The following is a 15,796-nucleotide window of genomic DNA, read 5'->3' as shown; positions in this document are numbered from 1 at the left end:
AAATGTTGCATGTTTCCAGATAACCATTTTAGGTTGTCATAAAAAAGCAACTTTTTGTACACAGAATTCATTTCATACATTACTTGCTGAGAAGAAATCAAAGTAAAGTACAACTTGTCATGTACCCAAACTTGACAGATGGCAGAGATAGTTATTTCAGTGTTGTTGGACATTTTACTAATACTCTAAATAGAAATAGGGAAGAAATATTTTTTGGCTCCAACTGAGCGTGCCTCTATGAAGAATGTCCTGATTATAGGATTCATTTCCTCCAGAGGAACATGTTCAGAATTTGAAAATATGTTATAAGCAGTGCATCCTGAAAGCTATTTTTTATGCCTCGCATTCCTGAGTTAATTTATTTCCTTGGAGTTAGTGTTCTTCAAATCATGCTTTCCTTACACTTTATTTGTTATTGTTATAGGCAAAAGTACATTATAAAAGTATTTTTGTTAGACATTATTATTGTTCATCGCTCAAATAAATTGAACATGATAAAGTAGGTGACCAATAGGTTGTTGATGTTAACCTCCTACTCATAGACAATCTGTATGGCCTTTATTGCTGGATTATATATGTTGCACCACTGCTATGGATATTTGCACCAAACTTCCCAGCAACATTTGGACCGGGATGTAATGTCATTTTTACACCAGTATTTTGATGCAAATGTCAATTAAGTATTAATGCTGGTGGACATGTCACAGCAAAATTGCACTGGATTGTTTATGTATTGTGGATTTGTCACTGCAACTGGCAGCCAAAATGTGCCTACATCTAGGGAAATAGGATAAAGCCAAAGCCAGAGACAATTCAGCTGCCACCAGCCCTAATAGACCAGCGTTCGAGGGCATATGCAAGGTCTGACACTACACTACACACCACCCAAGAGCTACAATTATCAAATCCAGTCAAACACACCACGGTACACTGTACACATGGGGCTAACTGTCCCATTTGTGTAACTGTGCACCCTTAAGTGTTTGCACCAAGCACAGACCGGGACAGTACACCCTATCACAGTAAATGCACTTTTCCCAATGCAGGTGTAAGTTCATTCCTACACTGTGAACAGTGGCTTGCATAGCAAAGGCAGACATGCCAAATACATCTGTCTGGTAAAGCATGTGGGTATAAGGTATGTGAAAATAGTGTATGGTAGAGGATGTTTCCCTAAATTCTGCAGTACTGAATGTAAGAGAATACAGCCAATCTCCGCAATATTACAGAAGTGCAAGTTAAAAACTATACAAGATCTAAGGAAGATAAGTTCTAGTTCCTCTACCTCAGAGGAACTATATTTAAATATATAAAACCTCAAGCTGCAGAAGACACAACTAAACAACTATCTCACTCAATGCACAACCTGGATAATGGATGCGACTTTTCAAACATGCCCCACACCATTTACAATATGTATACCTGCATCACACTGCTAACATTTCTTTAATATCCACACTATCCCTAACAAAGTGCAACTTACAAAGATCTTCTAAAAAATAATAAAGGAAAAAATAAACATCCGTTACACCCCATAAGCAATTAAAATCTTCAAGAGGCCATTATAAGCACAATCTTAGAAATTGACACAAATACATTCAAACAAGGATGCTACTTTCAATGTAACCAGGCCTCATGGACATACTTTCAAAGGTCAACACTTAGCTTAGACTTCACACCAAGGGCCATATTATGATAAATGTGCATTTTTATTGTTTGTGCCGGGCGCATCTTTAAAAGGTACGCCGGCACAAACAGTGAAACTGTTCATTATTACCATGTATGCGCTGCCGCAAATCCGTGCTGCCCTGGATGCATCACATTCCTGTGAAGAATGGAGCAGGTGCTTTACAGCCGCTGTGTGTTTTCACAGTGCAGGTGGCAACCCGCCTGCATTTTTGAAAGGGATGTCTGGCATTGGACCACTTTTACCTCCTCGAGAGGGCTGCCATCAGGGGGCGCACTGGGGGCGAGGCATGCCCTCATGCAAATGAGGGAATGCCCCCTGCAGATAGCGCTGACTCTTTATTTGCGTCAGCGCTATTGGTATTACTGAAGGTGCTGCACAAGCATCTGCTGCCCCTTCTGAAATACCAAAGTGTCCCCGGGGCACTGTATGTAATAGAGCCCCTGATGTTCAATTTGCATTTGAAATATAAAAAGAATAGCACTAGCCTTTGTGCCATCTACAGAAGTGAAAAAACACTACAATTTACTCATGGACTCATAGAGTGACCCTTCCACCAAACAATTGAACAGAAAATATCCCCACTGCTTGACTATTTGGAATACACTTGGGTTGGATGCCTGCTCTAATGAGATCATAGGCACCAACCCAAGTTTCAGGCCTCTGTTGGGACTTGTACAATAGTACACTTTCACAAGTAGTAAAAACCAACAGTGATGTAGAAGGATAGCTCAACTCCTGTCAAGTTACTCTGGAGATGACAAAAATACATTAATAACATAGTAATTTAGAGAAATAATTTGAACACAATATAAATGGCAAAAATAAATCAATAATAATTCAAATAAATAACATATAAGCAGCATTCAACTTTAAATGAACCCATATTTACAAAACTAAACATAAATTAATTATTTAATGCATAACCGTATAGTAACAAACCATAGGACCTGATTACGATGTTGGGTGGACTGCAACCAACAGGCCATATGTGGTGATTCACCCATAAGACAGGCAATCGGTCCATCTGCCGCATTACAACACAGGTGGTCGAACTGCTGAGATCAGAGGGAAAGACCGCCGCCTCCGACAGGAACATCTGATCCCGACGAGGTGGTGGTCGGAATTGTAGTCCCTACAAGAGGCGGTGCCGAGGCAGGCACCCCTGTCCGGATTATTTAAGATATCCATTTCTGGGAGCCTTTTCATCGCGGTCTCAGCACCATGAAAGGTTATCATAAAGGGACTTTAGGGGGCACCAAACAGGGACCCCGTTCCTCGTGGGCCACTGCAAAGTGGCCCAGGTGGCACATGTAGTGCCCCTATGCACATCCATGCACCGTGAGCCATACACCACATGGTGCATGGCACACGGTGCATGGATGTGTACAAAGTGCCCATTTACGATGTGGCTTGTGTTGTGGCCCTTTTCCTGGGCTGCACCAGAAGCCTTGGTCTAAATGACCACTTTTCGACTGCCACCACGGTGTTCATATTGTAAATAGGTAGTCGGACTGCCAACTGCTTGTCAGACAGTCTGCTAACCGCTGCAACAGCGGACGGTGGTCCGATCGCCAGATATCGTAATTGGGCCTTTAGTCGCAAAGTCCTAAATCATACAGAAAGTATTTTTAAATATTATAACCCATAAATCCCACCCAACATTAATACAGATGTACAAAATATTTTCACTTGCAATTCTGTGGTGAAAGTCCTTTTCAAGGTCAAGCAGCCTTTACAACGCAATTAGAACCATGCATGCCTTTACCACGCAGGCTTTGTAATGCATGTGACTTTACCATGCATGCCTTTACCACGCACATTTTTACAATGAATACACCTTTACCATGTATGCCTCTACAACAAAATATATATATAGACAGACAGTCATATTAGGCAGGATGTGGAAAAGTACTTTACTGTAACATCAGCCGAGAGGAATCCTGAGTAAATATATGGATAGTGATTACCAAGAATGTCTGTGAAACCCTATCGGATTCTAGAGACTGTCGAAATCTCATACTAAACAACATTGAGCCGGCCATCATGTACAGTTTTTTAGCATGTATAGATTCTTTTACTCTTGAGTTGTCCTGCACCTTGCACTTTAACAAAGTACTTCACAGTATATAAAATGAAAAAAGAAATGGAAAAAATAGCGATCGCTTGTGACCTAAAAATGTGAATGAGGTTGGCAGTCTAGTGTTTTTAAATAATTATAAACACAAATGAGGGTGCAAGCACTGAGCACTTTATAAAATGTCTAGACATCTAGGACTCTGTGGTCCAGTTGAAGACTAATTGTAATCGAAACGCGTAGGCCGTCCTTTTTTGCACTTTGCACATGGTGATTAACTTAATAAAATAAACTTACTTGAATTACTGCTGTGGTGCCGTGACCTCCGTCGAAGAAAAGGACGAGAGGAATTTAATGAATATATATATATATATATATATTTTTTGCATATATATATATATATATATATATATATATATATATATATATATATATATATATTATATATCTTCACTGAAAAAAACAAAAGGTTGCATGGATGCTACAGTTAGGCTAAGATTTTACTAGTACAAATCCAGTAAAATTCTGAAGTTATAGTTACCTGAGTTAACTATAACTTACGCCCCCGCAATGGATTGCTTAGGACGGCACATAATACATCACTCATGACATGGTCAGTGACATTACGTATGACATCTAAAATGACATCACTGATAACATCATTCGTTGAGTGTAAGTGTTATCTATGAGTTTATCATTGTTAAACATACATACTGACCAACTACAAAATGTATTTACTAGGTGCTACTAATGAATGATACTATTTATAACTTTTGTTATTTGAGTGGCTATGTGACTCTGAGTATATGAGTGTGAGTGGGTGTGTGAGTGTGAGTGCCTGTATAGGTTTGTGAGTGGCTATATGGGTGTGTGAGTGGGTGTGCGAGTGGTTGTATGAATGAGTGGTGTGTAAGTGGCTATATGGGTGAGTGAGTGGTCGTTTGAGTGGATATTTGGTTAAGTGAGTTGCTGTATTGAGAGTTAGTGTATTTGTGAATGGATGTATGGGTGAGTGAGTGTATGTGTGTGTGCTTGTATGGCTGTGTAAATGGGTATATAAATGGTTTTGTGAGTGAGCGTTTGAGTGATTGTATGGGTAAGTGAGTGGTTGTGTTGAGAGGCTGCATGGGTGAATTAGTGGGGGTGTGAGTGGATGTATTGAATAATAAATGGGTATGTGAGAAAGTATATGGGTGAGTGTGCGGCTGAGCGATGGCTGAAGGGGTGAGTGACTGGTTAAGTGAGTAGCTGTATGGGTGAGTGAGTGGCTTGATGAGTGAGTTGGAATGTGAGTGGCACTATGGGTGAGTGGTTGTATGAGTACTTGTATGGGTTTGTGAATGGCAATGTGAGTTGTTGTGTGGGTGTTTGGGTGCATGAGTAGTTAAATGGGTAGGTGAGTGGTTCTGTTGAGAAGCTGTATGGTTGAATTAGTGGGTGTGTGACTAGCTGTATGGGCGAGTGAGTGGCTTTGTGAATAGGTATATGGATAAGTGAGCGGCACTATGGGTGAGTGAATGGTTGTGTGAGTGTTTATGTGGGTGTTTAATGTGATATGTGAGAACAAAAGCAGTGCTTTGCGGGGCATAAATTACAGTTAGCTCAGGTAACGATAACTGCTGAATTTTTACTGGTTTTGTACAAGTGAAATTAGAGCCTCACTATAATGTCCTTGTTACGATTTTATTGTGAATTTTTAAGGTTTTTATTCAATTTATGTCTTTGAGTGGGTGTGTGGTTCGCTGTATTGGTGAGTAAGTGGGTGTGTGATTGGCTGTCTAGGTGTGTAAGTGAATATATGGCTCTGTGAATGGGTCTGTGAGTACCTGTGTGGGTATGTGAGTGGGTTTGTCAGTGCCTGTGTATGTCTCTGAGTCGGTGTATGTCTGGTGGGGTGCATGTTGGGCATTTGCATACTAAGGGTATATAAAAAGAGGAATCATGTACTGCTCTAACCAGGAGATGATGAGAAAGAAATCACTTGTCACAGTCACCTGAGATCAGATTTTGCTCCAATAGATCAATGATGCAGTCACTTCCATTAAGGATTTCAGATCGATTTTTAATGTGGAATATGAGAAGAAACACACCTAGTTTTCTTTAACCAAGCCTAAGAAGGTAGGGTGCATTGCATTATTAAAGTGAAGCTTGCACTGGGGCACCTGCTATGTTTATATTTGTAAGTGTTTCTTGTTGAGGTGTAATTTTTGTGAAATGCACACTAGAGTCTGAATGCAACCTAATTTTTTCCAACAAGAGTACCCAGTTTTGCAAAAAACGTCTACCCAACTAGAGTACTTTCATCTGGCTAATTAGTAAGTGCTACCTCTTTTGGTAAATGTCTAGTGCATATTCTGCACTACAGCTGTGTGACGGACCACTAGGTAATGTTTGCAGTGACTTTGTGTGCATGTAATTTTGGCAATGTTATTGTTCTTGATCGTCTTCATGAACAAATCTGTGATAATGTAAATTGGTTTGTAGAGAAGACGACGAGACTACAAAGAGGGGAATCTTCACTAAATAAGGGCTCTTCCTCTTAACTAAATGAAGTAAATGCTTCTTTGTTTGGTAGGGATGTTCTCGTATTTCTCTGTATCAATAAAGCATCAGTAAAATCGCTGGAAACGCACTTGGGTGCTTTTTGTTAAGCTGTCCATCAATGTGGGAAAAGGGGAAGACCTTTACATGCTAGTTACTAAACCAGGGAAAGGGTCTGTGCCTGTGTTACCTTTACCTATCTGCCCACACCCTTGAGGTGCTATTAGTTGATGTCCCTCACTGTGCCTTTACCCTTTATCAATGCCACCCATTTAGCTTTGTGTGTGTGCCTCTCCATGCTCTTTTTTAGCGCCTAAGTCACTCTATATTTTTGTTTCACTTGTAAAAATTTTTGGCAAATTTGTCGTGAAATATCGCGTTATGAATTTTCCAGGGTTTTTTAAAAAGTGTAAAAGACATATATACACACATTGTAATTAATGTTTGAGAGGAGTAGTTCATTAATAGTGTTTAAGTTTATATTTCTACAACTAATTTTATTGTTAAGCACTTTTTAATTGTATTTGGCGTCTTAGCGACAATGCCAGTTTTCAGGACGACATCAGCACTTGTGAATATTAAGTGACATTGTAACAAAGACATTTTATTGGAGAAGACACTTTTATTAATCTTCAAAAGAAGTTCCCACCCATCTCTCTCTTTTTGAAGCTTCCAGTAGAGGTATTTGATTACTGCTAACAGGTGTCCTGTATGTTCACTGTAGAAGTGACTTTTTGTTTGTTTTTTGTCTTTTTATATGAGATCAAATAGTAACTGGAGGAAGAGAATCAGTCAAAATGAAAGTTTATTTGGACTAATTAGTCCTTAAACATTTAAGATCCATAAATACAGACTCTTTAAGTCTCATATCTTGAATACAATCTTTCATAAAATGAATACATTCAAAATTAATTAGTCTTTCCATCATTCTGTATAACATACTTTATTTCTGTTAATATTTTTAAAACAAGTATTTAAATTCTACCCACATTTAAGATTTTTTTTTAACTTTTTGGATGAACTTCCCCATAGCACAATCTATATCTAAATTACTCAGGAGGAAGAGAGGAGCAGGAGGTGCAGGAAGGAGGTAAGGAGCAGGAGCCAGGCCCATGTAATGGAGACCCTTTAGGCAAAGAAGACGAACCATCCCCAAAACGGCAGTCTATTGCATAAGATTTTTTTATGCTCCCCTCTGGTGAAAAAAAAAATAGTCATCAAATATAATAAGTGCACCTTGTGTAACAAAACCCTTTCAAGGGGCACTACCAAGAAATATTCTTGTGGTATAGCAAGTATATTGTCCCATTTAAATCCTATCATAACAATCATCTGAAGAGGGCACAGATGGAGAAACGTGGAGAGCAGCTGTCAACTTCAAGTGCTACACCACCTGCTCCAGGGGAAACACTTCCTCAAGAAATGGAGCAGCAGCTGCCATAAAAATCTCTGGAGCTAAAGAGAACAGGCATGTTTTGCATAGATTGTAGCACAACCATTACAGCTGATGAGCAGTGAGTTGCTGTGATTTTAGAAACGGCTAAAAACATGCATATCTTTTTTAATTTATGACTCTTTTCCCACGATTTTTGACCTTTTGGACACAATGTTTTATATTTCAAGATGACATTTTATTTAAGAAAAAGTATAATAAAATGATCCAGACAAGAAGAAAAAAAAAGGTTCTTGTTAGAACCTCCTTTTATGGTTAGAAAAACGATAAACTGTATGTCAGTGTATATATTAAGATGAGTGCTTTTCAAAGTGAGTGACTGAGTGTGCTAGTGGCTGAATGAGTAAGTGATTGGGTGTGTTAGTGGCTGCATGAGTGAGTGCCGGTCTCTCTAAGTGGCTGTATGGGAGTGTGAATGGCTATGCAAGTGCCTGTATAACTGAGTGAGTTTTTGTATTAGTGGCTGTATAGGTATGTGACTGTGTGTGTTAGTGGCTGTATGAGTGACTGACTGTGTTGTGAGTGTCTGTATAAGTGAGTGACTGGTAGTGTAAATGACTGTGTGAGTGCCTGTATGGGTGTCTGAGTAGCTGTGTGAGTGAGTAAAAGGGTGCATCAATGGCTGTATACGTAAGTGATTGGATGTGTGAGTGGCTGTATGGGTGATTGCATGAGAAGATGGTAAGTTGCATGGGTGAATAGGTGGTTGTGTCAGTGACTGTATAGGTGAATGAATGTATGTCTTAGTATCTGTATGAGTTGGTGACTTGGTGTCTGAGTAGCTGTATGGGTGACTTAGTGGGCATACGACGGGCTGTATAAGTGAGTGATTAATGTTTGACAGCATGAGGCGCAAGTTAGACTTAGAGAGCCATGCTCCCTTTCCCCATCTTCATGACCACACATTTCTGGGTTTCCTCATTAATGTGAGATCCTTAATCAAGAGTAGGATCGCTTTTAGGGACTTTGTATCGCTTTGTAAGCCTGATTTGGGGTTTGTTACTGAGATGTGGGCAAGGGTTTGCTCAGGTTCTGATCTTGTGGAGGCAATTCCCTCTGGATATGCCCTAGCTAGATTCGACAGGGTAGACAGAATGCGGGGGGGGTCTAGGCATTCTCTTTAAGAATGTATATACCTGCCATACCGAGTCACCTACTACATCTTCTGGCATACCAGATTGAGGTCATCATTCAGCCAGGATTTTAGCAATCTTCTAGAACCGTACTTAGTAAGACCAAGCCTTACTCTGCTGGGTGATTTCAATTTCCATCTGTATGTATAACACACACTTGTAAAGCGCTTGCTGTCACCCAACGGGCATCCTGGCGCTGAGATCTAACAGGTCCTGAAGCACAATCAAGAGAAGGATCAGAAAGGAATTATCCTAACCTGGGGAATAAATGAGTTTTTAAAAGTTTTTTAAAAGAAAGGAGGTCTCCCACACATCTAAGCGATAGTGGCAAGTCGTTCCACAATTTGGATGCCGTGAACCCAAAAGAGCGGCCACCCATTCGCTTTCTCTGGAATTTAGGAACAACCGCTAAGTAGGCGGAGGCAGACCGGAGAGCTCTAGCGGGGATGTACCATGTGAACATCTCCCGCAGGGGCAACGGTCCAGAGTCATGTAGGGCCCGGAAAACCAAACAGAGCGCCTTAAATTCAATCCGTTGAAGGATAGGAAGCCAGTGTAAATCTCTGAGAGCTGCGGAGGAGGAATCAAAACGGCGTCGGGAGAGTGCTAACTTAGCCGCAAAGTTCTGTACTCTTTGCAACTTACCTATCGCCGTGACAGGTGCCCCCAGAAGTAGTGCATTGCAGTAATCCAGTCTGCTAAGGATAATGCTGCGCACTACTTCTGGTCTGGCATTAACAGGGAGCAAAGGAAGAATCTTCCTGAGAGAGCGCAAAAGGCCCATGCAGGTGGATACTGTTTTATCAATGAAACCGTCCAGTTGAAGACTTGGTTCCATTGTCACACCTAGATTCCGAACCGAGGTTGCTACTGCCGCCGTGCCCTGAAAGGAGGAAGGCCAAAAGTCCTGTGGCAAAGATCGAGGGACCCGGTCCACTGAGCAGTGTAACACCTCTGTCTTAGTGCTGTTAAATTGCAGCGAGTTGTTGCTCAGCCATGTTGCCGTGGTGACCATGCAATGGTGGAAGGTCTCCAAAGACACCGCATTCTCCCCTTCAAAGGAGAAAATGAGCTGGGTGTCATCAGCATAGTTGGTGACTGAGATGCCAAATGTTTTTATTAACTTGATCAGGGGGCGGAGGTATAGATTAAAGAGGATGGGGCTGATGGCCGAGCCCTGGGGTACTCCCTGACCAATCCTCTTAACGATGGATTTATAGGGGGGGAGGGCAACCACCTGGTGTCTATTGGCCAGGTATGAAACCAGCCAATCCCGGGCGGTGCCCGTCACCCCCACCTCCTCCAATCTCCTGATCAGGATGGCGTGGCTGACCGTATCGAACGCTGCCGACATGTCGAGCAGCACTAAAAAGGCTGCTCGTCCATGGTCGGCACGCGAACGAAGGTCGCTCAAGACAGTCACCAATGCTGTTTCGGTTCCATGCGCTGGTCTGAAACCAAACTGCGCCGCATCCAGACACTGGTTACCTTCCAAAAAACTGGACAGGTGTCTTGTGACCAGTTTTTCCAAGATCTTGATCGGAAAGGGAAGTAACGATATAGGTCTGTAATTGGCGGGACAGAGGGGATCCAGTGAATCTTTCTTCAATAAAGGGGAAACCACTGCTAGTTTCCAGCTTTCCGGGACCTGGGCCGAGCTCAGAGATTGGCAACAAATTGCGTGGAGAGGAGAGTATAGCTCTTCTCGAAAAGCTTTCCAGATTTTATGTGGGATTACATCCAGAGGGGACCCAGAGGAAACACTATCCGCTAAGGCACCAAACTCCGCAAAGGATGGGAGCGGGAAGCTTTCCAGCCTGGCTTTCCCAGCCTCCAACTCCAATGAAGGAGTAGGAGCAGCCTCAGGTGTCATAGGATTTAGGTTGCTCAAGATGGTCGTGATCTTATCCTCAAAGGCCTTAGCCAAGGAGTCACATAATAGCTGAGAGGCTGGGATAACGGTAGTAGCACAGGCTGGTCGTGACAGCTCGTTGACAATTTTAAACAAAGTTTGTGCTTTGTTTGAGGCTGACAATAAAGTTTCCTCCAAATACCTCGCTTTAGCAAGCTTAATCTGCGCTTTATATGTTGCTAGTTCCTGTTTGAAGAGAGTTTTATCCGATGACAGATAATATCTCCTCCATCTCCGCTCCGCCTGTTTGCACTGTTGTTTAAGATGAAAAAGTTCCTTCGAGAACCATGGCATGGCGGTTTTAGTTCTGTCACGCGTTTTTCTTAGCGGAGCTAGACTATCCAAGGTGGACTTAATTTGCTGGGTAAGCGCACTCAGACTTTCATCCACATCACCTGCCAGCTGAAATCCCTCACCAAGCAGTTTTGGAAGGGTAGTGCCTCTCAGAAGTCTAGACCATTGCCTCCCTATCCTAGTCGGATGAAGATCTATGCAAAGACACCCGAACCCTGTTGGAAACCTTGGGTTGCTGTGGCTTATAACAACTGGTCATGAGCCCCACCCATGTGATATGATATATATTAGATGGCATATTTTCTAACGACCAATGGATTAAGGTAGGAGAGCTAATACCTCTCTCCTGGTCAGACCTTTTAATCTCCAGATGTTGGTTCCAGCCTCTGGTCCCGTTATTAACAGGCAATGGAGAAAAATAGAAATCTTAGCCTCATTAGCAAGGAGGCTCTTGTCAACATGTTAAAAAACTATTGGGCGCCTGTGCATGCAGATGCTAATTCAGTGGCAGTCGATTTTTCGAATTGGCTGTTAGCAGCCATGGATATTCTAGCGCCCTTTAAGGAGCACTACACTGCAAGGAAAAAAACATCTGACCCATGGTTCTCTGACAGACTTAGAAAAATGAGGCAGTCTTGTCGCAAGCAGGAAAGAATATGGCGTGCAGATCTTGTTCCTGTGGGTAGAGAGCTACACAAACAATGCCTGAGGGAACACAAAGCGGCCAGTATTGAGGAAAAAGCATTATTTTACTCAAAGGCCACTGAAAACTATTAAATCTCCTAGAGAGCTTTTTAATGTTATTAATTTGCCTGTTTCCCCTGATGGATACCTCTCAGGTGCTCTGTGAAAGAATGGCGAACTTCTTCCACACTAAAATCATGGATATATACTCCTCATTGGAAGCTGTGAATGCTAAAAGTGCCCCATTAGTTTCTTCTAACTCTCTCCACCTCTATTCCAACATCTCCGCAGCCACGGAGGAGATACCCACCCTACTTATCTTTCCCCCCCGTCTCCAGAACTTACGGGCCACCTGTTAGGGGGAATTTCATCTGGGTCCCCGATGGAGTCATGCCCTTTAAAGATAATGAAAATAGGATGGGAAGCTAATGTCCCGCACCTTACCTCAGCACTCAATTTTGCCATGTCGGTAGGGCAGTACCCCATCCCATGGAAGACTGAGGTGGTTAAACCTCTTTTAAAAAACCTTCTCTGGACTTGGCGGAATTAAAAAACTATTGCCCTATTTCCCTTTTACCAGTTCCAGCCAAAATCTTGGAGAAACACTTCAATTACCACCTCAGTTCCTATCTATGTGAGTACCAGCTGCTCGAGGGCTCGCAGCATGGTTTTAGAAGTAATCACAGCACAGAGACAGCGCTAACCTTGGTACTCTATAATATTCCTGTTCAGGTTGACGCAGGACATGCCACGCTGTTTGCTCTTCTTAACCTTACAGCAGCCTTTGATACCCTATCTCGCTTAAAACTGGTGGAACGGTTCAAGGAGATAGGGATTGGGGGGATGGCCCTCAAAGTTCTTACCTTCTTCCCCAATGATCTGACACAGATAGTGAAAATGGGGCAATTCCACTTGGCCCCCAACCAGCTGTTATGTGGAGTCCTGCAAGGCTCCTCTTTGAGCCCAACCCTTTTTAATATTTATGTCGCCCCCCTGGCAAGGGTTGTAAGATCCATTGGATTGGAGGTACTGTCCTACGCCGATGACATGCAAATGATGGTGTCTATCACTCAAAGCGTTAGGGAATCTCCTACAAACTTTAAAAATTGTATGCAAGCAGTCTCCTCTTGGATGGTTGAGAACTATCATAAAATTAACGGGTAAAAACAGAGGTCATGATCTTAGGAAACCAACAGGATATCTGGTCAATCGATTGGTGGCCAGACACGCTTGGTTGCTGTCCTTGTCCTGTATCCCAGGGTAAAAACTTAGGGGTTATTGTGGACAACTCTCTCTCCTTGAGACTGCATATTAATAGAACGGTGTCCACCTGCTTTGGAATTTTCAGGAGCCTCAGAAACATTTCCCAGTTTCTTTCCTTCGCCTCCTGTAAACAAGCAGTGATTGCCTTAGTGATGTCCAGGTTGGGCTATTGTAATGCCCTTTATTAATATTATCATTATTAAGTATTTATAGAGCACCTGGCTACCCTTAGGCATCCGTGCGCTATCAGTGACAAGAAAATTCGAAAGGTAGGCTGATTATGGTGAGATTTGAAACAGCCTAGTTTTCAACTGTTTACGAAAGGTAAGATGGTGTGAGGTGAAACGTAATGGAAATGGGAGGGCGTTCCAGAGTGTAGCTGCATTATAGGAGAACATGCGGCCCCCAGATCATACTCCCTTAATTTTTGGGCATTAACAAGGGCATTAACAAGGGCGTTGTCTGCAGCTGGTGCAGAATTCAGCAAGGAGGCTGGTGATGGATCTTCCGAAATACCACTCAGTCTCGGCTTCCCTCAGCAAATTGAGTGGTTGTGTGATTAGTTGCATAGGTGAGAGACTGGGTGTGTTAGCACCTGTATGAATGAGTGACTGGGTGTGTGAGTGGTTGTATGGGTGGGTGAATGCTGTGTGAGTGCCTTTGTAATTGATTCAATGGTAGTGTGAGTGGCTGCATGTATGAGAGACTGGGTGTATTAGTTCCTGTATGAGTTATAGTCATTGAGTGTGTTAGTTGTATGGGAAGTGAGTGGATGGGTAAGTGTGTGTATATGTTTGTCGATGGGTATGTAAATGGTGATATATTTGACTGAATGGGGGTGCAAGAGAGTGTATGAGTCAGTGACTGGCAGCATCAGCAATTGTGTCGGTGAATAAGTAACTTTGTGAGTAGCTATATGGGCAAGAGAATGAATGTTTAATTAGGTCTGTAAGTACGTCAGTGGCTATATAAGTGTATGCAACAGTGTGTGTCTCAGTGACCCTATTATTGGAGAGGCACTGAAGACCAGGGGTGGGCGGAGCTTCCAGTGTTTCACTCTGTGGAAGTCCGTGGAGTACCTAAAAACTCTGCCAAATTCCAGAGAGATGTACTTGCAGGTGGCATATAGCAATTAACGCAAACATAGTTAGTTTTCATTGTCAGACAAATAGCTAAGCTCCATTGCTTTCTTTCAATCAGGAGGGCTCACCAACAGCCAGTGAGTAATTTCATTTTTGGATGTTTTCTTTTTGCAAACATAAATGAGGAGCATTTGCTGTTGTTGCAGTGAGGGTCTGCACTGGCTGAGTTGGGGGTGTTGAGAGCTGCTGTGCACTCGGCGAACGACTGCTGGGGGGAAGCGCGATGCAGCTTGCCAGCTCGGCTGCTTGTGCTGCAGGCTCCATTGCTCCTGCCCGGTCTGCCTTCCTGGCAGTGACATGCATTACATAGCCCCAGGATCACTGGTACATTGCAGAATAGCTAAGTGTCAGCTCCTATATGAGAAACTGACAGAACCCCTCTCCCCCTAGCCCTCCCTCTATGATACCTCCATCCATAGCTTAGTGTGCCCCCGAAGCCAGGCATTGGTGTATTACCCTCACCTCAGTTCATCACCTAAAGGAAGAGGCTGGGGCAGGAGCCAGGTGGCAAGCTGGGAGAAGACAAACAGCCACACGGTGTGCATCACATATTGCTGCCTCACAGCGCTACCATAATACCAAAGGTGAGCACCGTCACCTCTCAACAGCCGGCCTGAAGGGCACCACCTACTTCCTGTGTCATCACACTGCACCCGGCTTGCACCGCTGCCCCCACTGCTAATAATTAAATTGCAATGCAAAAACCAATGCGGGGGCTTGCGTTTTTCTTCCACATTTACCAAAGAAGTGGTGGAGTCTAGAGACAATTGCCAGACCCCTAGCTTCTGAGGAACTTGAAATGTCTCCAATGCAAAACACTTCAAAAGCTGAACACGCTCTGGTAAACAAATAAACATGCAGTTCTGCTGCTAATTTCAGGTTGCAGCAAACAACATTAAAGAACAGTCCAGGCTCCAAAGTGAGCATCTACACTCTCATGTGTCACTGTCTCCCTTCCATCTCCATGCTACCCTCGGTCTTCTCACCATAGTAGATCTTATTCTCAGCTGCCTCATCGTAGCTCTCTCCTCCGTCATCCCTCCCTTTCTTTCCCATGCAACCCTCCCTCTCTCACGGGCACCTGCTATCCACCAGTGGTTGGCACAGTTGTTTTGCAAACTCTGCATTCCTCTTCTAGCGTGGATTGGCAAAACCCCACAAACTCCACCAGCAGAGCGGAGTATACCACCCGCCCCTACTGAAGACCGAATTTGATACTGATTCAGGTATAATATGGGGGATACTATTGCCCCATGTAATGTTGGATTAGCTGCAAACTCTTGCCAGACTTGCCTTTGGAATATGGAGATCATTGAATTGCATTTTGCATCACACGACCAATGAACTTAGATATTGTTAATATCAATCTATGAACCAGCAGTCTAATACATGTTAAGGTGTGGTTAACAGGTCCAGGTGGTTGATGTTTCTGCATGCCGAATTATTGTGTGTATGGGTGTAATAGTGTATAGAACAGTGTGTTCCTAGGTGTATTAGTGTGTTCTAAAAACTGTGCCTGGGCATGTCAGTGAATGCTTGGGTAGGATACTGTATGTATCAGTGTGTATGGGGATATATTAGTGTTTGAATGAGTTAGTGCCTAGGTGTGT

Source organism: Lissotriton helveticus, chromosome 11, assembly GCF_964261635.1.
Source record: "Lissotriton helveticus chromosome 11, aLisHel1.1, whole genome shotgun sequence".
Lineage (NCBI taxonomy): Eukaryota > Metazoa > Chordata > Amphibia > Caudata > Salamandridae > Lissotriton > Lissotriton helveticus.
The sequence above is the reverse complement of the archived record's forward strand: the minus strand, read 5'-3'. Positions refer to the sequence as shown.